This window comes from Tachypleus tridentatus, unplaced genomic scaffold, assembly GCF_004210375.1.
Source record: "Tachypleus tridentatus isolate NWPU-2018 unplaced genomic scaffold, ASM421037v1 Hic_cluster_2, whole genome shotgun sequence".
In the NCBI taxonomy this organism is placed as follows: Eukaryota; Metazoa; Arthropoda; class Merostomata; order Xiphosura; family Limulidae; genus Tachypleus; species Tachypleus tridentatus.
The window spans coordinates 39822797-39844621 of NW_027467782.1; the positions used below are offsets into that span (position 1 = coordinate 39822797).

Sequence of the window (21825 nt, forward strand, 5' to 3'; positions counted from 1 at the left end):
CACAACGACGTGTGCATTTCGCAGCGAAACTATTCAGGCTATCAGTTGTGTCCACCGAGGGGAGTCAAACCCTTGATTTTTAGCATTTTACATTCGTTGACTTAACGCAGTCTCATCGGGAGGAATTATTCAATGTTTGTTTGTTTGTTTTGGAATTTCGCACAAAGCTACTCGAGATAGGGAGGGCTACCTGTGCTAGCCGTCCCTAATTTAGCAGTGTAAGACTAGAGGGAAGGCAGCTAGTCATCACCAACTCTTGGGCTACTCTTTTACCAACGAATAGTGGGATTGACCGTCACATTATACACACCCACGGCTGGGAGGGCGAGCATGTTTAGCGCTAAGCGGGCGCGAACCCGCGACCCTCGGATTATGAGTTGCACGCCTTACGCGCTTGGCCTTGCCAGGCCATGGCATTATTCAACAACAAAATATTGTATATATCAACATTTTAAATATAATTTTAAAATTTCTTATATAAATGAATAAATAATTGTCCCAGTTCTATTGCAGAAGCTCTAATTTCTGGATTTCTTTCATTTAGTCTTATTCAGATCCACATTTAATTGTCTATTTTAATAATAAAATGTTTTAAAAGATTACTCCAAATAATAATACCAGCATATTTTATTAATTAATAGTGATGGATTTCGTATTTATAGTTTAAAATCCAGGTAACGAATGTCATATGAATAACAACACCCTTTAATTAGAAATGCTCGATGTGACTTGTGGTAGGAATATTATTTTATATTTTTGACGGTAATTTGTTTCGTATATATTACACTTTCTCGGAGACGCTTACTGTTCGGTTATGCATAAAGTTAAACTGTGGTTGAAATTTTGTATAAATTGTAATATATGAAGACAGGAAACAAAAGTTAATCAAACTGTTATTTCGTTATCCAAAGGTGGTTTTGTTTGTTTTCACTCGAGGTTCCAAACTGACATTAACATTAATTTTACAGTTTTACCTTTAGTATTAGTGGTAGTGTTATTAACATAATGTTACACTTGTAGTTATTGTTGTATATTTAATGTTAGTGATTTACTGATACTACTATTAGGCTCTCGTACCTCATAGTTTTGTTTAAAACTTAAATGTCATATGCTGCTATAGAGACTGAGAGTGCACACCATACAGTTTAGTCCATCTATAACTATTAGTAATTAAGTTAATATAGGATCTGTCATAAAATATTACATCAAAGCAAACAAAAACAACAACCTAAACCTAATGTCGTTTTGCATTTTCATTGACCATTTTACAATATTTTATGATATAAGTTAGTGGTATGGTGTTCATTTTTTTATACCCATAGAATGATACTAATATCAATGTAACTGTAAGACTAGAAGTAGAATAAGTACTAATTGTGGGTTTCTGTACCTTCACCACTAGTCTAACAGTTAGACTTAGGCTTTGTCCTAATTTAACATTTGAGGCATTATTTACCTCGGACTTTGTTTTGTTTTCAGTGTATATTCACTGTTTTCTCTCAGTGTTGGAATAATACAATTTTGAGCTGATTGGTTATGTTACCAGACTATATAAATAATTTTATCTCTATAAGGAGAATCAAAACATTATACTAGAGAAATTTAAACATTAATGTTCATATCATTATTTAATAACATAAACAACTAACAAATTTGATATTGAATTACTTAGTAATTATCAAATGTTTTGTAGTTTGGCATTGTAACCAACGTTGATTAAGAGAGGATGTGTCATTCCATTAGTAACAGGCAGAGTATGTTTTGAAATATAAATGCATTCCTTGCTATTTGTAGAATAATTATATATGTAATTATTATATAAAGCAGTAAAATCTTCAAATTATTTTGTTCTCATAATCAGTTTTTTTCTTTCCATGAAACTAATACCATTTAGATTTTGATGTCTTGCCTTTAGAACTTAGATCTGTAATTTAGTTAATCATTATCACAGATGGAAAGTTTCTAAAGCTCATTTGAATGTAATTTTAATCAGTCAGTACTGGTGTAGCTGGAAAATTTCTGTAACTGGTACAAATGTACCTTCGGTCACTTAGTAATATAATGGCTGGAAAGATTCCATGACTGCTACAAATGTATAATCTTTTTAAAGCACAAGAGAATGTAAACCGCAATCGGTAATTTAGAATTTATTACATTCCAAACATCAACAATTTCAAATCCTTCATATAATAAGTTAAACTTAATTATAACAAGTATATAGTTCAGCATACTTATTTCATATAAATCATCAACTGTGTTTACTTAAACAGAGGTATACCACTTAATGTTGAAACTTGCTAAGAATAGCTAAAATTGAAAACATAGCTATCAACAAATTATTGTGACCATGACATTACTATCTACCTTCTGTGTATAAAATGTGAAACATAATTTAAAACTTTTGTTTTATTATGTTAAAACTGTCATTTTTTATTAATACACAGTGGAAACTTCATGATCACGCTAAAGGTTTTTTGGTGAAATCGTGGTCAAAATGGTAGATTTTCTAGCTGATAATAATGCTTGTGGACAAAACTTGCTACGACTGGTGTCCAGGGGTAATGCAGTCATTGCTGAACTTCTTCGACTAGCCGACGTGGTTCCAGCTGTCTTCAGATTGGAGAATAAGTCAGACCAACTGAAATATACAGATGTTCTTTGTGATTTTAGTTATTTCCAAATGGCAGATGTGTATGATAACAAAATAGAAACTAATCCTGTAAGTAAACATCTTTTGACAATATGAAAATATTCAAAAATTGCATTTTATAATTTATATTTCAAAATAAATTTCTATATAATTCATTTTTAGTTTACTGCAACATGGTACTGGTGTTAACTGTTTGCATGTTATTAATTTTGTAACTGATTTGCCAGCACAGTAATTTCTTGTAGAATACAGAATAAAACAAATTACTACAGTAATCACATTATTCTGTATGCTTGTCATATTTATCAAGGAAAAAAAAAAAGTTTTTCTTAACCATTAATGAAGATTTAATTGAAAGAATTGAAATGGGAAAATTGAATAATAAAGCTAGTTTTGTTATATTTGATACATGTGTACCTAAGCCTACTTCATCTTGTTCCATGAAAACCATTACCTATCATACAGTAAAAAATATAATTGAAGTAAATAATAAAATAAAAATTAAACTGTAATTTCTTTTAACAGAAATAACTAAACTTTTATCATATTATGGTGATTTGTATCAAGCTGAAAGCCTTTTACTTGTACTGTTGTAAAGAATGGGAGAAAACTTTTCTTATAATTTTAGAACATTACCCTTAAAGTTGAGATAAACATAATACCATGACAGGCAAGACTGAGAAACAGTAATTGGCTACAAAATGATGAAAATTCACTGTTACTCAACTTACAAGGTTAAATTAGTTTTATCTTGTTCTGAATTTCTTTAACTTTGCTCTTACAATTTTTCCAGTTAGAGCAGAATTTGTTTTTGCTAAATTGTATTTAGATGGATTTAGCCTACCATCAGTTTTAAAAAATTCAGTTAATAAAAGTAACTTCTTCAATTAGCCGTTCTAATAAATGTCTGCTGAGGTTTACAGAACTTCACGTAGTAGACTCTAAGTGTTACACTTTTGTTGATTTTACATCTGAGCCCGTGACTACAAGTACAATATTTAACTGATTGAGGTAAAAGTATTCTATTCAAATTGACAGTGATTACCTTTGTTATTGACTGTGTTGTTAACTCCGTGAGATTATAGTGTAACATTTTCCATACAGTACAACAAGACTCCTTGTTACAATTTAGTTGTGGATAATACCCAAAACTGAGCATTGGCATCTGTGAAAGATAAAATAATATTTATAAAAAGTGTGTTATTTTAAATCAACATCTTATTTTAACTTTCATTTCAGCAATTACAAGATCGAGATGAGGAATTCAGGGGAAAACTACATCGAGATATTGACAAGATTTTATTTGGCATTTGAGAGTGTCCACAAATATATGCTGGATTTGAACAGGTAACTAATATCATGAGTGGGTTATTTCAATATGATGATTCCTAGAAAAATTTCGTTTCGGAGATCTTCAAGTGTGTGCACTGAAATGTGAAATATATTTGTCTGATGTTTAGTTGTGATGCAGAAGGCTAAAACTTCTGATTATTTATCCAAAGAAACGGTGAATATAAAATTTATAGATGTTCTTGTTACCTTGCACAGGACTTTATTGTAGGATGATGGGTGTAGTTTTTATTCAAAAAGTCCTTTTTTATAAATAGTATGGACAGTATCATGTGTAGTAAGTAATTACTAAACCTGACTGCCACAAAACATTATAATCTTCATTTAGGTATCTTGAAGAACTTGATGAAGGAGTGTATATACAACAAACTATTGAATCTGTTCTTCTAATAGAAGATGGGAAACAATTGCTGGTAAGATACAAATTTATTTTAGAGGAAACAAAATTCATATATATTGTGTAGCTAAGTGCATAAGAAGAAACAAACTTGTATGGTTACATATGTAGCATCATTAGAAGTATTTGTGCTATTTAATTAAGCTAATAATGGAAATTTCTTATTTTCTGAAATACAATAATCATAGGTTTAGTTATAGTAATTGGTGAAATAAATGTACTTCTGTAATCTTGGCATGGTCTACACTGTTTCGTATATCTGTTGACCTCTCAGTGTGGATTCCTGTATGTGGTGAGGGGACCTCCCAGGGAAGGTTCTGTTTACCTCCTCTGGGATCTAAACATCTACCCATGTGTTTGCTGTTAAGAGGAGTAGAGGATCCTGGTGGTTGAGGGGTCCTACCCTAACACATCACTTTGGTCTTGAATTCCTGTAGATGGGCTGCCTTGGGGTGGCCCCCTTGGGTCAGTCAGCTGGTCCTCTCTGGCTAGGGTCAATCAAGCACCAGTGTTGGATGTTCTCAACAGATGTTGTGGACATTATATCTGATGCTGGTATTTGGGTATAGTGCTCACAAAACCCTGGGATTGCTGCAGTGTCCTTGTTTGACATTGTAGTGCGTGCCCTCATAGGGCTCCATGGTGGGTGAGCACGAAATTTCCCTCTCTTTATTATGGATACTCCAATTAAAATCTTAATAAAATGGTGAAAAAACAGTCTATAAAACGGCCACATCTTGAAGATTCTGAGCAGCAATCCTCACCATCTGTAGCACTTGTTCTACCTCATTTTTTTTTATATTGCATTCACTTTCAGACAAGCTATTAGGGCAAATGTCTCCCTTTTTCATTCAGAAGGGACTAGAGGGTCTTGCCGGTTCTCTAAAGTCAGTAAAGAAGCTTCAATCTAGTGACATACTGGTGGAAACATCCACATCTCAACACAGTGATCTCCTCTTGCATTCAAAGGCAATTGGGGATGTACCTATTGAGGTTACACCTCATGCTACTTTGAATTTATCACAAAGAGTTATTGTTGAGAGGAGTTTAAAGAACTTCCCAGAGTCTGAGATTCTTGCTGGTTTCTCCACCCAAGGAGTTTCCACAGTGAGGCATACATCCACTCGCAAAAATGAAATTACGGTGCCCACCAATGTCTTCATTTACGTCGCCATGCACACCTACTATCATCAAGGCAGGTTATCTTAATTACAGAGTACAGCCATACATTCCAAACATTCTCCAGTGCTTTCAGTGTTAACAGTTCGGTCACTTGAAGACATCATGTCATGGTTCCTTGATGTGTGCTTCTTGCAGTGGCAAGGACCATGATGCCTGTGGGTGTGAAACTGACCCTCGTTGCATCATTTGCAATGGCTCTCACCCATCCTACTTTTGTTCTTGCCCTAAATGGTTGGAAGAAAAAGAGGTGCAGTGTTTGAAAACGATTCATATCATTACTTATCCTGAGGCTCAAAAATTGCTGTCCACCACTTCATCTCAGATGTCTGGCTGCTGCACTTCATTTCACAACTTTACGGGAGTGCAGACAGATCTCTTTGTGCCTCCTAAATAATTGTTCTTGAAACAAATGAAAAGCCTCCATGGTTATGAAAGTTGATGAATCAACTTCAACATCTATCTCTGTTCCTCATATACATTCAACCAAACCTCAAGATCCACATCCTTTTGGTTCCAGGTACAGGCGTTTCCTCAGATACATCTTCTCCCACCCCAGGATGCAAAACAATCGTTCATTCACGTCCACAGTCACTGGAATCCTTTTCCAACAGCAAAGACCTGCCCAATTGACCCAGGCCAGGATCCATGGAGGTCAATAGACCTCCCTCGAATAAGGAAAGTAAGAAAAAAAGACATGGTCATAAACACAAGGATTTTCCACTCAATTTCCCACACAGAAATAAAAATGGCCATCCTGATACAATGGAACTGTCAAGGTTTACTTTCTAATCTAGATGACATCCAAACCCTGATTGCCTCCTACCATCCTGTTTGTCTTTCCTTACAGGAAACATTTCTGAAACCTGTCGTCACAGTCACCTTTTGGAGGTTTTCTTTGTTCAGAAATGACAGGCTGTATGATGGATGAGTGCATGGTGGGGTTGCACTGTTGGTTGATCAGCATGTGCCCAGCCTGTCTTTACCACTCAACACACCCTTGGAGGACATAGCCATCTGTGTTTCCTTTGGTCATACTATCACTGTTTGTTCTCTCTTCCTGTCACCTGGAGAGACATATGATCAATCAGACCTTAATGCTCTCATAGAACAGTTGCTGTCTCCCTTTTCCATCCTTGGGGACTTTGATGTACATCATCCCTTCTGGGGAAGTGCTAATTTTGATAGGAGGGGTTGCTCTGTAAAACGTATGCTCTCTGATCGCAACATTTCTCTTTTCAATACTGTTGATACTCTAGGTTTTACAGGTATTAAGCACTTCTTCCACCTTCTTAGCCATCAAGACTCAGGCAGAGCAATCAAACAACTTAAACTTTTAAGGTTATGAGTTTTTATATTATTAAATTAATAAGTTGGTTTCTCCAGGTGTTTAGTATCAGACCATAGTTATCTGCTAAATGGTAAATTTGTACTTGTTTCACCCAAACATTAATTAATTATCTCATTGATTACAATCAACAGAAGTTGTTAGTGTATAATAACTGATACTTTTCACAGTTATTACACATAATCAGAATTAAACAATTTTTTTATTTTCATTCTGTTTTCACCTTTTGGATTAGACTTACAGCTTACTTGATTAGAAAACAAATTTGGAAGTTTTTACTAGTACAAGGTGACAATAAGTTATCTGTTTCTGAGAAGTTTAGCTAACTCATCAAAACAAAATGCATTGCTAAGACTGGCCAACAATTTTTTAATTTTCATCATTGAATGTTGCTTATTATTGGATAACTAATGGCTCAAAACATTCTGTTGTAATCTTTAGTTGTTGTGGTTGATGTAACCTGACAACACACGTTGGACACTTAAAGTTAACATCAGTGGTGTTCAAGTACTTGCCATGCAAAAACTGGTAACAAAAATTTATTATATACCATTCAGAAAGAAACTGGTTCTAATATTCACTGCTTTCTCCCTTAGTTTAAGTTATTTATGTGTAAACAATATTACTAAAGAATTGTATCCTTTTGAGAAAATTATTATTTCACCTTGAGATATGTGATAGAATAGACCAGACTACAAATAGGAAGATTTCAAACTTTATTTCTAGAAATTATGACAAGTTTAGTTAGATATAGAACAAAGCTCAGAATTGATGAAGACATATTTTGAGTATTGTTTGTCTAAACTACTGTGCAGTATCACATTGTCAGCCTGAAGAAGTTGTGGTTCTTCCTTCCCTATAGTGTCATTATTACAGTGTTTTCCAAAATGTCACAATGTAACAGCCTCTTTCAATATTACAAGTAATCCATGAAACTGTGAAACTTTATTATTTTATACCCCATAAGTACTGGCACCTTGACTTAAGTGCCTGTAAAGTCCATCAACATGAATCTCCCTGAATTCAGTGATGTGCTACTTAACATCTTCAGTGTCATTGAAATCTTATGTGATACATTTCTTGTTCTGTGTGAGATTGTTTTTGATGCCCAGAACATTCCACATTGACACAATAAATGGGATGAAATATCTTATACCACCAATGTTGTATTCAGTGATCTTAGCTATTGTAAATGTTACACAAGAGAACATCATGAGATTCAATTGTAAATACAGTTGGAGACGAAAACATTATCAGCCAGTACTTTTGGTAATATATGTAGTGTGTGTGTGTGTGTTTACATACACTTGCATTAAAAATACATTGTTAGTACTTTGCACTCAACTAATATATATTTGTTTAACTTTACCTTTATTAGACATAAACAACTTTGTTCAGATTTGTTCTCTACTCAATATGGACTTTAATTTTCTGAGCCAAGTAACTTATGTTACAACACATTTGAGTGATGTTACTTAAGCAGTCAGACTGCATAGTAACTAATGAAGGAAAAACATTCTGATAATGTTATGTGTTTAAATGATGCTACATAAGCAGTCAATCTCATAAACAAACATTGAAGATAATTTAAAGATAAGATTTTTTTCATATTGTCTTTTTAGAAAGAAAAACCTAAACATAAGTTTAATTAACATTGCTCAATAAATACATCTGTGCCATAAAATAAGTGTTTTAATGTAAACATTGTCTATTTTCAAAATTTATCCTATTTTGTTTCAGTTCATTACACTTTAATACATAATTGTACTTGCAATATATCTGTTACTGTGTATATTGATCAAAATACAATTAGATTTGTGAATTAAACCAACTTCTATTAGTGATATATTGTTCTTTACTCTCACTATGGGCTTAATTAATTTGACCTGAATCATCACCTCAAATTGACCTATAGAGTTTCCACACTATAATTTTTAATTTGTTTAGTTTATCTTCACAAATTTTTGCAAGCCATCAGTAAGCACTTCAAGTCTTTTATAGACAAATAAAAGCAGAGTTTTTACTAAACATTCTCTACAAATATATGGAATAAATATGTTGACTGATTCAAGTGTAAAGTGATTGTTTTGTATTCGCATTAAAAATACTTTTCTTCATCTGAAAATTATCAGGTATCATATGTGCAATCATGAAACCTTTGTTTCACATGTTATTTCTATCATAACTGTATACAAGATTGCCAGTTAACTCACGAAGAAGAAAGATCCATCTTTTGAAAGTGTTTGGGTTATGGTGCTTTTATCATTTTGTATAAAGACTTATTGGACCTATGTGTGTTTCTTGCATCATGAATATATACATAAAAGATTGGTCAGTTTGACCAAATTCTTAAACACTGAAAAAATGTGTAACATAAATTAAAATTACCCATATTTCTTTCTCGAATGTTTCAAATTGTACCATAAAACTACATTTGTTTATCCTAAATAACTTAAATTATATAACAGTATACATGTCTTTCTACTTATTTTACTGCTTTATTACCTTTTGAACTGTGTCTATCTAATAATCCCATTACACAAGTTGTTAATTATTTCACAGATGTGTTCCTTATATAGTTCTCTTGAATTATGTTAAGACATGGGTTACTTACAATTGTATCTTGTGAAAAATTATTATTATTTTTCTTCATATTAATTAATCTAACCTTGCTTAACAAAATATATTTCTAATTTGTAAATTGTAGTTACTTTCATATTAAGAAGAAAGAAATACTCAGGACAAATAAGAAATATATTACTTAAATGGATCTTCTGTTTTCTTTGCAACTCTCGATATAATACTACACTAAATAATTTTTTATTTAATGAACTATTGCATCTAACAACACAGAATAATAAAACATAAATGTTGCAGACAGTATCCAATAACTGTCATAATTTTTTCTGACTTTCAGACTGTACAATAAGCATTGTTAAAAATTCATTTTAATTTAAGTGTAATGAAATAGGAGTGAAACAGATAATCCTCTGTACAGGAAACAATGTAATAGGACATTTGATTTATTAAAATATTGGCTTTCTAATGGTTATAAATAATAAGTATTAGACACCAGAGAGAAGTGCTGGCAGTTTGTACAAGAGGGGGTGTGACAAGTGGACATGACAAGAGGAGTTGATTGTGGGTTTTTAACCAAGCACAGTTAAAGGCTATAAAACTTGTACTTTGCCTGACTAATAACAATATTATAATGAGTAATTTACATTAAATTTCAAACTTCATGAGAAGATAGTAAATAACGAGAGAATAATGCATGTCTATGGAACAGTGGTTCCCAACCACTTTATGCCCCACACCCCTAAAAAATTTTTATATGTTCTCGCACCCTTCACAGTAATTACTTATTTAAGAATAAAGGTGAAGGTGGCCCAAACAAATGTTATCTTGCACCTGCAGGGGGTGCGAGCACCCCTGGTTGGGGGCCACTGCTATAGAGCAAGTGATTTATTTCTCACACTAGGATGACATTAATTATTTTTTTAAATATTTTCTTATTTTAAACTAGAACTCGAAGCTTGTGTAATATTAAAATTTGACTTATTACCTGCATTTTATGCCAAGTTTATTTGTATACTTTTGATATTAAAGTAGTTTAGTTAAAAAAAATCATGACCTACACACTTTTACCTCTCTGCATTGAGAAGCTTTAACAGTTGCTGAGATACTTGTGTAACATGCACCAGTGAATATGTAAGACAACATGCTACAAATAATGTTTAAGTACCAGGATAAACTGTTACGAGTACAGAAGTCACCAACTCAATGTAGTTTATGTATAAACTAAAGAAATCATTCAAAGTCAAAGAATAACATAAGGAAAATATGCTTATTTACCATAATACTTGTATATTTCATCAAGAAATCTTATCAAAATCTGAATGTAGTAAAAGTTTTACACCACTAAATCAAATGGTAATATAACTTTCATGGGTGATGAATGTTCTCTAGTTCAGATAAATGGACACTTTTAGGGTGGGTCTCAGCTAGGTAATTCACAGCTGTACACTTCTTGTATAGGATGATCTCAGTGTTTATAGTGTGCAGTAGGATGTCACCATTATTTCAAGTGGAACAAAAAACCATGACTGCACCACGTGCATATGACTCTAACACTTCTTCTTTTGATGATTCTCTGAATTTCAGACATATGATACAGTTGAATTTCCTAGATGGTCTACATGTATTATCATAGCATAAGCACCCATCTTTCTAGAGTTTGAACTTCCTTTAACGGTTATGCTTTCTTCTCTTCTAAACTCTTTCTTGAATGTGTGTTGTAACATCTCGTTTACTTCTTGGCAGTTGCCTTAAACTTATTAAACATCCTGTCATCTTACTAATATCTGTTTTGTAGTTATAAAAGAATTGTTTACTTTTTCATGATTTAACGTTGGAATCTTGCTGTTAATTAAGCATATGTTACTGTTGGTACTAAGGTTATTATGTTACCTTCTTTGGTCATTTAACAGGCATTATATTTTCATATCGTGTCCAGTTAAATGTATTCATTTCCAGGTGATTTTTGTTATTAGCAAATAAAAATTTTGAAATGAAAGCATTTGCTATGAAGCAGATGTTCCTGGAACTCATTTGCTGAAAATAGTGTAATAGAACTTTTATTATGAAAATAACATAGGATAATAATATTGTCTATAAAATAATGTTACTTTCATCATTAATTATATCTTTGAAAGTATTTTTGATATTAAATATTTAACACAGTAAAGGTTTGTCCATGGTGGTTATGTAATTTTTTTATTATAGAAATATGAAACTAAATTATTAGTTACTACCTCTGAGTTAGAATATTAAACCTGTCTTATCTTTTATCAAAATTAAATCTTCTGTTTCAACTACAGTGCTGCCTCAACTTTCCATATTAAACTTACTCAAAACTTCAGTCTGCTGCACATTTTTTGTCCAGATGATCTTTGGCCAAAATGTGGTCACTAATCTCATCATAACTGTCACCAGTACAAAAGTAGAGTGTTAATGTGTTATCATCTTTGGTTTTGATATAATATTTTATCTGACATTGCTTGTTTCTAATGTGAACTTATTATGGCTGTTAATTATGTCACACAAATCCTTGGGGTTGAAACTCAGCTATCCACACATGGTCAATAATTATGATGAAGTACATATTCCTAAAGAGAAATCAGTTGTCAACACATGGTCAGAAATGGACATATGTGGAAAATAGAAGTAGCATTGTAATTAAAAAAAAAATTTAGAAAACAGTTTTTAAAAACCGTATATCAGTAGTATTAAAACAACAACTGAGATGAATGATTTTGCACCTTAAAGTACAAATTAAGGTCATAATTACCCTAAAGTACATACATATTAAATGTCTATAACTACTGTTAAAAAAATTTGGTTATAAACAGTACACGTATTTCCAGCAGATGAAGTTATGGTAAATTATCATTAACCTTTAAGAACAGTTACAAAATAAAGAAGTAATATATATTTTGATACCATAAAAGTTCAGAAATATTAAAGAACGTCACTTATAAATAAAATATGTTTATTAATGTGGCTTTATGTGATAAGTATTGGTGGGACAACTTCTAAGAATAGTGTTTTCTAGTGTGAAGCTCTCTATCTGTGTGGAGTGATGCTGTTGGTAGTTGATCAGAAGATAGAGGGGTCAGCGAGGGAACGTATGTTGGTGTCCTACTACAGATACAGGTACCACTAGTTTATATCGTCAGTTAACAACATTGGCATGCTATTTCATGTGAACTGTTGGTGTCCTACTATAGATACAGGTACCACTAGTTTATATTGTCAGTTAACAACTAACATTGACATGCTATTTCATGTGAACTGTTGGTGTCCTACTATAGATACAGGTACCACTAGTTTATATTGTCAGTTAACAACTAAAATTGGCATGCTATTTCATGTGAACTGTTGGTGTCCTACTACAGATACAGGTACCACTAGTTTATATTGTCAGTTAACAACTAACATTGACATACTATTTCATGTGAACTGTTAATTTTAGAAATCGGTGATGCTGTGTTTCTTTGTTTATTTGATTTTTATTATTTTCTGTACCTTCATTTTCATACTGAGAAGTATCAAGTAATGCATATCCATGTTGAGTATTCATTAACATGCTTGTAATTCTGAAGTCCTACAGATAACTCTAAACACAAACTTTTAACTTTAAAAGTTGCTGACACCCAAGCAGTTAGTATTCAAACCAGTGAGAAAAATATCTTAACCATTTTCTTTGAAACTCAACAAAATCGAGCTAATGAAGTTCAAGTCATCTTGGTGGCTTATTAGAAATATAAGAATGATTTTTATTGTTGTGTCATGATTGTTCATATCTGTGTACATGTAAGTAAGTGATTCTCACTGTTGTTGTCTTGGTTGTTCGTATCTGTGTACGTGTAAGTAAGTGATTCTCTCTGTTGTTGTCTTGGTTGTTGGTATCTGTGCACGTGTAAGTAAGTGATTCTCTCTGTTGTTGTCTTGGTTGTTCGTATCTGTGTACGTGTAAGTAAGTGAATCTCGCTGTTGTTGTCTTGGTTGTTCGTATCTGTGCATGTGTAAGTAAGTGAATCTCGCTTTTGTTGTCTTGGTTGTTCGTATCTGTGCACATGTAAGTAAGTGAATCTCGTTGTTGTTGTTGTCTTGGTTGTTCAGTTATCTGTGCACGTGTAAGTAAGTGAATCTCGCTGTTGTTGTCTTGGTTGTTCATATCTGTGCACGTGTAAGTAAGTGAATCTCGCTGTTGTTGTCTTGGTTGTTCATATCTGTGCACGTGTAAGTAAGTGAATCTCGCTGTTGTTGTCTTGGTTGTTCATATCTGTGCACGTGTAAGTAAGTGAATCTCGCTGTTGTTGTCTTGGTTGTTCATATCTGTGCATGTGTAAGTAAGTGAATCTCGCTGTTGTTGTCTTGGTTGTTCATATCTGTGCGCGTGTAAGTAAGTGAATCTCGCTGTTGTTGTCTTGGTTGTTCATATCTGTGCGCGTGTAAGTAAGTGAATCTCGCTGTTGTTGTCTTGGTTGTTCATATCTGTGCTGTGCGTGTAAGTAAGTGAATCTCACTGTTGTTGTCTTGGTTGTTCACATCTGTGTGCCTGAGGTTTCTGTGAAAAAGATTTTTAAACGAATTATGAGATGATGAAATGAAAATCATAGGAGCTTGGCATGGCATTAGTCTTATTGGTAGAGAATGTTACTAAAAGTATAGGTGTAAATCTTGGGTCAAATGCGCACGTACGCCTGCATGATTATCACTTTCATATGTTATGTTGCTTTTAAATATATATACTATTTTATGATTATTTGATCTCTTGATGTCTTTAAAATCTTTGTTTATCATATCATATCTAGTGTTTTGTTCATATGTCTGTTATTATAGTGCTCAGAGATCAAGTTTTGAGTCCAACATTGATGATGTCTGTAAACTTCTGTGAACAACTGGATATAGTGGAGCTCTTGGTGCCAAAAAACCTCCAAATTATCCTGAAGAATACTTTAGGTCAGTTCATACTTTTGGACAATGAATGTTTTCAGTAACCACCATTTTTCTGAACTAGTCTTTTTTAACTAGTCTTAACTCATGGTTTTTAATTTATTGCTTTAGGTTGTGATGTAGGTTTGAAATACATAACCAGCTAGTTGAACGTATTCGAATATCTGACATGTTGAAGTATCCTAAGTCTTTCACAAAGCAGGCTTTATCTAAATATCTGGCTTGTTGAAGTAATCTCAGTCTTTCACACAGTGGACTTTATCCAAATACCTGACTTTCTGAAGTAACCCCAGTTTTTTCAACAGAAGACTTTATCCAAATATGAGACTTGTTGAAGTAACCCCAGTCTTTCACACAATGGACTCTATCCAAATATCTCACTAGTTGAAGTAACCCCAGTCTTTCCAACAGTAGACTTTGTCCAAATATGTGACTTGTAGAAGTAACCCCAGTCTTTCCAACAGTAGACTTTGTCCAAATATGTGACTTGTTGAAGTAACCCCAGTCTTTCACACAATGGGCTTTATCCAAATATGTGACTTGTTGAAGTAACCACAGTCTTTCCAACAGTGGACTTTGTCCAAATATCTGACTTGTTGAAGTAACCTCAGGAGATAACCTTATTTCTTCACACTAAAGATTCTGTATCTTTTAAAGAACTTAGTTAGGCAGGTATTATGTTTATAGAAAACTAAAATCTTTTTTACATAAAAGGTAAATGCTAACATTTCTTCCTAAAATTACTTGATATTAATAATTGATTTTATACGTAGCTTGTAGTCTGACTTAGTTCCTATCAGTACAGTAACATACAAAAAAGAACTTCAGTTTTCTTATGATAACAAACCACCATTCAGTTCATCCATGATAGTTTCACACTTGTCTGGTAGCACATCATTTTATCTTTCATAGTTCACACACTAATTTAAAAGCACATCAGTTCGTCCTTGATGGTTTGCACACTGGTGTGGTGGCACATTAGTTCGTCCTTGATGGTTCGCACACTGGTGTGGTGGCACATTAGTTCGTCGTTGATGGTTCGCACACTGGTGTGGTGGCACATTAGTTCGTCGTTGATGGTTCGCACACTGGTGTGGTGGCACATTAGTTCGTCGTTGATGGTTCGCACACTGGTGTGGTGGCACATTAGTTCGTCGTTGATGGTTCGCACACTGGTGTGGTGGCACATCAGTTTGTCCTTGATGGTTCAAACACTAATTTAATAATACATCAATTCGTCTTTGATGGTTCACACAGTGGTGTGGTGGCACATCAGTTCGTCCTTGATGGTTCACACATTGGTGTGTTGGCACATCATACTTTATCCTTGATATTATCACACGATTCATATAATGTTTCAGACACAGTTCATCTTTAATAGCTTTTCAGCAGTTGATAATGTGTGGTACTTGTAATGTTCATACTACTAGCAATGAAATATCAGACGTTTTCTATCTGTACCTCTGCACACTGATGTTATAATTTGTGAGGCTATCCATTGGGTAATTAAAATATTAATTTATTTCTCATGAAGAGTAGAGACATGCTTTTTTTACTTAACCCTAATTATTTCTGTGTTTAATGTATTTATTTTCATCATCTTACATGAACTGACATGGTTATACTTATAACCATCTATTCTCTAAGATACTTATCTATGGCTACAATGTTTTCTGTTTTTGTCAGACGTGTACCCCTGAAGTCCATGTATATCAACTTAATTGTTGGAAGACTTCGTTCAGATGACCTGTACAATCAGGTATGCTATTTTAATATCAGTTTAAGCATTAAAAGTGTTTCTTCTATCTACATGTGCAATAATTTCAGTGCTGTTATATAATTTATTATATACTAATGTAAGTTTACAAACCACAAAATATAAAAGTGTAAGTGAAATTTACTGAATTTTATGTGCCTAATATTAATCTAAACTGTACAGTTTTACATTTTTTATGTGAATTATTAATCTAAACTGTACAGTCATATATACATTTTTTAAAACAGATACATATGTGGATTACTACATGGATTTGATAGTTATTATTTACCAGGACATATACACACACAGATACATATGTGGATTACTACATGGATTTGATAGTTATTATTTACCAGGAGTTTTGCCGATAAAAGATGACATGTTGAATGATTTTTTTGTTTGTTTTTTAACTTCATACAAAAGCTACACGAGGATTATCTGTGCTTCAATAATATTTAAATATTGTTATTTACTTGTTGTAGATTGCAGCTTTTCCCTTCCCTGAACATCATAGTACTGCCTTAGCTAACCAGGCTTCCATGTTGTACATTTCTCTGTACTTCTCACCGAGATTCTTCATAATCAGACATCCAAAATGAGAGAGATCGTTGATAGGTATTTTCCTGACAACTGGGTGAGTTTGAGGATGTATTGATACTGAGAGAATTGTATTTATGTAATCTCTCAAGAGATGTAATATAAGATGTTTCTCTTATGATTTTCAACTATATATATATATATATATATATATAACCTGGATATATGGATGATAAACATCTATAATGTTTTAGCTGATCAGTCCATATCCAGGTTATACTGATGGCCATCTGTATGTTTTAGCTGATCAGTGTCTGTGTGTGTCTATACATATAATATGCATACCTTATCCAGGTTATACTGATGACCATTATAAGTTTCAGCTGATCAGTGTGTGTATGTGTATATTATATAAAAAATATTATATACATCCCATATCCAGGTTATACTGATGACCATATATATGTTTTAGTTGATCAGTCCATATCCAGGTTATACTGATGGCCATATGTATGTTTTAGCTGATCAGTGTCTGTGTGTGTCTATACATATAATATGCATACCTTATCCAGGTTATACTGATGACCATTATATGTTTCAACTGATCAGTGTGTGTGTGTGTGTGTGTGTGTATATAATATACATACCATATCCAGGTTATACTGATGACCATCTGTATGTTGTAGCTGATCAGTGTGTGTATGTGTATATTATATAAAAAATATTATATACATCCCATATCCAGGTTATACTGATGACCATATATATGTTTTAGTTGATGTGTGTGTGTGTGTATTTATCTCATCAGTTTATATTCCATATCCAATTTACTTCTAATCACGTTATGTATGTGATAATGCAGTTCATGTTAAAACTGTTGAAAGAACGGCAGCTGCTTGTTGGGGAGATAAGTGTAGAGGATGATATTTCTAGTCTTTGAATTTCATCTTCAGGTCAATGTGTGTGTAAGATGTTGTCTGTCCTTTATAGTTTCCTGGTGGGGTTTGGAGAGCATATTATGATTGGTTGGATTATTACCATTTCTGAGGAGAGATTTCCTGTAGATTCAACCAATGGTGGCCACAGGCTATTCACCTCTAATCTGGAATTTCTGTTTAGTGAAATTTAATAGTGTTGATATAAAATCATTCTTTGATTTTTATTGTCTTCCAGAATTTGTCTGTGTTGGAAATTCTACTTTTTCCCAGTTTATTGTATGTCCAATTGACGTGGAGTGCTTTGAATTTTGTGTTTTCATGAGTCTTGTACTATCTTTATGTTCTTTTATACTTGTTGTGAGTTTTCTTTCCATTTCTCCAATGTATGTATCATTGCAGGAACATGGAATTTCATAGGTGACATGTTTGAGTAGGTAGGTCACTTTGGTAGGTCACTGTTTGTTTTTTACCAGAATGGACCTTAATGTATTGTAGGATTTCCACCAGACTTCTATGTTGAAATTTTGGCTATATGTTTGAGTTTTTCACTGAATTGTTGTAGGTGCGGTAGGTAAATGGTGGTTGTGGTGGTGACTTTCTGATCTTTTCTTTCTGTTGTGGTCTTCAAGGAGTATTTGATGAAGGAGGAGGTGTAACCATTCTGTTTAAAACTCTGAGATCATTTTGGCGTTCTGCTTTGACGGATGTCTTATTGCAAATGTTTTTTGCTCTCTTGTTTAGGCATTGGGTTATACCACATTTTATTGAGGTTGGATGATAGGACTGAAAGAGCAGGTATGTTTTCTGCATACACTTGTGGTGATTTGTCTTGCTTGTTTGCTGATGAGTATGTCAAGAAATGGAAAGGAAAAACTTGGCCATCTTTGTGGGTGAAATAGCAACAGACCCCAGAACTTCTGTCCAAGCCAGTCTCAGTCTCCAGTACTCTGTATGGAAAGGACAAACTTGGTCATCTTTGTGGGTGAGACAGCAACAGACCCCAGAACTTCTGTCCAAGCCAGTCTCAGTCTCCAGTACTCCGTATGGAAAGGAAAAACTTGGTCATCTTTGTGGGTGAGATAGCAACAAAGCCTAGAACTTCTATTCAGCCACTATTAACCTCCAGTACTCTGCATGGAAGTTAAAAACTTAACAGTCAAAGTGCAGCAGGCTCAAAACTCCCAGTCCAAGTCAGTCTTGTGTAAAGCAGAGGGAAGAAAAACTTTCTGTCCCAAACAACCAGTGCAGTGAAGTTGAGAATATGTGCTGGTAATGTATACAAAGTAAACTGTCAGCTACATATTTATATAAAACTAGTCAAAAGAAAAGTAGTCTGAAAAGGTTGGAACTCTGTTTGATCATAAACCTTTCAAGTTTTCCAGTGTTGTACATGAGATTCCATCGATAATGTTGAACATGAGATGTCCATCTACAATGTTGAGCATGTGATCTAAAATGACCTCTGTATTTTGTAGAGTTGTTATAATAGAAGTTGTGGCCTTTGGCAATAATATGCAATCATGACCAATGGCCTGAGATCATATAATTGTCAGAACAATATTTGACAGTTATTATAAAGTTGTTAAACCTATTTCAGTTATTTACTATTTTAATTTTCATGGCTTAACTATCTGTTTTTCAATTAGTATGTTGAGTTGAGTAACAATAAAAGTTCTGAATATATTTCAGTTAATTTTAGAATGTATGTGAATGTAGTCACTATCTGTATGTAAAGAACAAATATGTTGTACACTTATTGATTAAGATACTTTTGTGTATTTCAGGTAATCAGCGTGTACATGGGAATGACAGTAAATCTGTTGGAAGCTTGGGATCCGTACAAAGCTGCTAAACAAGCACTTACCAATACATTAGATCCAACAAACATTAAGGAGCAGGTATCATTAAGTTTTGGTGTAAGGATGAGTGTTGAACCACAGTAACTGGCTTTGTTCTGGTCATTTCTGCCTAGGAACTCCAGACACTTCAAATATAGTTTGATAAACATTATTGTGTATAAAACAAATTACAGTTCAATTTTGTGAAGAAACACATGAAAACACATTACACTTTAATTATGTGAAGATTCTAACACAAAAACAAGTTACAGTTCAATTATGTGAAGATTCTAACACATGAAAACACATTACAGTTCAATTATGTGAAGATTCTAACACATGAAAACACATTACAGTTCAATTATGTGAAGATTCTAACACATGAAAACACATTACAGTTCAATTATGTGAAGATTCTAACACATGAAAACACATTACAGTTCAATTATGTGAAGATTCTAACACATGAAAACACATTACAGTTCAATTATGTGAAGATTCTAACACATGAAAACACATTACAGTTCAATTATGTGAAGATTCTAACACATGAAAACACATTACACTTTAATCATGTGAAGATTCTAACACATGAAAAACATTACAGTTCAATTATGTGAAGATTCTAACATTACAGTTCGAAAACACATTACAGTTCAATTGTGTGAAGATTCTAACACAAAAACACATTACAGTTCAATTATGTGAAGATTCTAACACAAAACAAGTTACAGTTCAATTATGTGAAGATTCTAACACAAAACAAGTTACAGTTCAATTATGTGAAGATTCTAACACAAAAACAAGTTACAGTTCAGTTATGTGAAGACTGTAGCATATAAAAACGTAAGTATGGTTGTATTACTTGAAGACTGTAGCATATAAAAAACATGGTGTAGTTTTATTATTTGAGGACTGTAGCATTTCTCCAAGCCCGTTCCCTTGGCTCTGGTTTCACTAGATAGTAGATAGGGACAGTGGGAATCTCGTTAATCCAGTCATGTGCTTCACGAATTAGATGATGAGGCATTTGGCTACCTTAAGAGAGTCATAATTACTCCTGCCATATACCTACGCTTTATATGGCATATAAAAAACATAAGTATAGTTGTATTATTTGAAGAATATGTGTCATATAAAACATGCTTAGTTTCTAAAAAGATGTGTGATAATAAAAGATCTGATTTAATAACTAAACATTTAGAGATTTATAAAAATTATCCCAGCTTTCAGACCTTTATATTATTTTACTTACAACTTTACAATTCACAGTTTTCTGTAATGGATAGAGAACAGATATTTTGTAGCATGGTGTTGTAATATCACAGAAGATGAGATAAAGTGTACACATAATTGTTTTCTTTACACATAAAATGTGAAACAGATATCATCATTTGAGTTTTGAAACTGTAATAGTGAATTATTGAGCTAATAAAGATACATTTTCATTATTTTATTAACGTTAATAGAAATGTCTCTTAGTATACTTCAGTTTGTGTTAAACAATTATGGTGTACCCGTTGTTTGTACAAACATTTTTTCATATATATTTGTAATAGGCAGTTAAACATCAAACAAGGATCAACAAATTAATTCCACAAGTTCATCAGCTCTTAACGGAGGGTACTCTAGTGGAAGAAGTGGTTCTAGATAATGTCCCTAAATTGATGAACGTAGTTCGAGAATGTAATGTCACTTTGAGGTGGATGATTCTCCATACTGCATCATTGTCTCCAAGTAAGGTTTTCTGGTACTGTTAATTTAAAAATAGAGAAAAGTTCAACATTCTTGGTGTAATTTTATCATTAGAATGGTGAGATATTGGTTCTTAAGTTACAATGTGATAGCATAGTCATCTGAAAGTTTTATATAAGATAAATTTTCACAAGTAAACTTGTGTGTTACATGGAAGAATTGTTTTTTAAATGTGATAACATTACTGTCAAGAAGTTGTTTTTGTGCTAAATAATTTGTTTGATAATTGTAGAAAACTTTACATCACTGAGAGCTGGAAACACCTACATTTACTTTGATCAAGTTTGTAATGATTGTGGACTAGTGTACCTCAGTTGCTTTAGAATCAAACTTTTTATTTGTGAAATTTTTCTTAGTCACTCACTATTAAACAGGCTGAATATATCATTTAATGAAGGACAACACAATGACAGAAGTGATTAGATATTTATCAAAATTCTGGAATGCATTTATTTCACGAATATGCTGAATTTGTGTATATTTAAAACATAATAAATATATTATTAAATTTGTGTTGTGTTCATCGTATGTTCATGTAGTTTTGAACATTCTA

The 21825-nt window shown here is 33.0% G+C and overlaps 1 long non-coding RNA gene and 1 pseudogene across 2 annotated transcripts in view; both read left to right on the forward strand.

The window, feature by feature from the left end:
- Positions 1-700: 700 nt before the first annotated feature.
- LOC143242284 (WASH complex subunit 5-like) overlaps positions 701-21825 on the forward strand; it is a 52517-nt pseudogene continuing 31392 nt past the window's right edge. Inside the window, exons 1-10 of the transcript XR_013022578.1 lie at positions 701-734; positions 2445-2719; positions 3890-3997; positions 4329-4413; positions 12539-12639; positions 14332-14451; positions 16132-16204; positions 16687-16838; positions 19464-19577; positions 21077-21254. The product of XR_013022578.1 is annotated as a WASH complex subunit 5-like (transcript). The remainder of the gene's footprint in view (positions 735-2444; positions 2720-3889; positions 3998-4328; positions 4414-12538; positions 12640-14331; positions 14452-16131; positions 16205-16686; positions 16839-19463; positions 19578-21076; positions 21255-21825) is intronic.
- LOC143242402 (uncharacterized) lies at positions 16892-18947 on the forward strand. The gene is made up of 2 exons (XR_013022603.1): positions 16892-17313; positions 17398-18947. It is a non-coding gene; the product is annotated as an uncharacterized LOC143242402 (long non-coding RNA).